This window comes from Schistocerca nitens, chromosome 4 (genome assembly GCF_023898315.1).
Source record: "Schistocerca nitens isolate TAMUIC-IGC-003100 chromosome 4, iqSchNite1.1, whole genome shotgun sequence".
Taxonomy (NCBI): Eukaryota; Metazoa; Arthropoda; class Insecta; order Orthoptera; family Acrididae; genus Schistocerca; species Schistocerca nitens.
Window position 1 is genome coordinate 576,932,384 of NC_064617.1, and position 1,287 is coordinate 576,933,670.

Here is a 1,287-nt window from a genome sequence, read left to right on the forward strand (position 1 = left end):
AAAACACTGACAAGGAGAACGGACAGGATGGTAGGACATCCGTTAAGACATTTATATTTAAAGAGAGCTAGCGTGAGGCTACAACATAGGGCTCGGTTCATAATGACCGTATTTGTCCTCATTGGTCCGCTGTACTCACTTATCAGTGTGTTAACTGCTGTGTCAGTTCCTCACAGTGTCCTCTTGTGAAAGAGATTTATTTGCAACATGTCTTATGAGCTAAGGAATATGTTTGTCTTGCCTGCTTTGGTTTTCTGTCGAAGCCTCCTTTCTGCTGAATGTCTAAATTCACTTGTCAGACAGTATCATAATGTGTCGACAACCTGACCCACTTGCGATATATGGTTTACTTCCTTCTTCCGCTGGCTAAGATCAAAGTTTAGTATCTGTTTTTATCAGCGTAATATCTGCTACGTCCTCCATCGTAGGACTAGGATATTAAACTCATTTTTGGCTCATGACGGAGTGCTAGGGGCTTTGCTCCACTTCTGTTGGGGGTTGGCCCGGCATTGCAGAACTCCCGGGATCGGCCCACGTAAAATTAATTCAGAAGCCGCCTAGGGCAATGTGAATGTGTTTCAATAAATTTTTCTAATGTGTACCTGTTACTGTTCGTTGCAACAACACTTCACTTTTCATTAAATAATAAACTGAATCAAATCACAGTGCATAATACAGTTTGTTTTAAGAGAAATACTTTTTCTGGATGAATTTGAGCAGAAATTTGGCATCAAAAAGGCCGTTCAGGAACAACGGCCTGGTAAAGACAATATCAAAATTTCTGCTAGGGGAAATGAATTAGGCGTAACGCAGTATAATTATTAGGTAACAATTCGAAAGCATACATAACGAAACATGCATGTACCACTGAAGCACATTTGATTTTATTAACGCTCAACCATTACGTTATGTCATTCAAAAACGAAAAAGAACCCAGAATACCGTATGTAAAGAACATCAGGTCTGACATAGTACATGTCATACTGTCTACCCTACTGCATAACAGGACAAATCTCTGAATCTTTTCTCTTTCCCTTGGCAGACGTGGACGTGTTACACATCTGAAACGAATGGAAACGGAATGCTCCCGGACATGGGTTCCTATTCAAAATATTAAGTACTCGTTCCTCCCTAGAAGTCCTACATGTCTGTACATACAATATCCGAACACACTGCATAAATGTTCGCTGTTTGCCATATCGCTCTGTGGCACATTTTCAGAGGTAACAGACTGAAGAAATAAGTATTACACTTCCTCAAGTTACCTTTACAATGAATTATACTGTC

At 40.1% G+C, this 1,287-nt stretch overlaps 1 non-coding gene across 1 annotated transcript; it reads left to right on the plus strand.

The window, feature by feature from the left end:
- Nucleotides 1–349: 349 nt before the first annotated feature.
- LOC126254347 (U2 spliceosomal RNA) lies at nt 350–540 on the plus strand. The gene has a single exon (XR_007546054.1). It is a non-coding gene; the product is annotated as a U2 spliceosomal RNA (small nuclear RNA).
- The last annotated feature ends 747 nt before the right edge of the window (nt 541–1,287 follow it).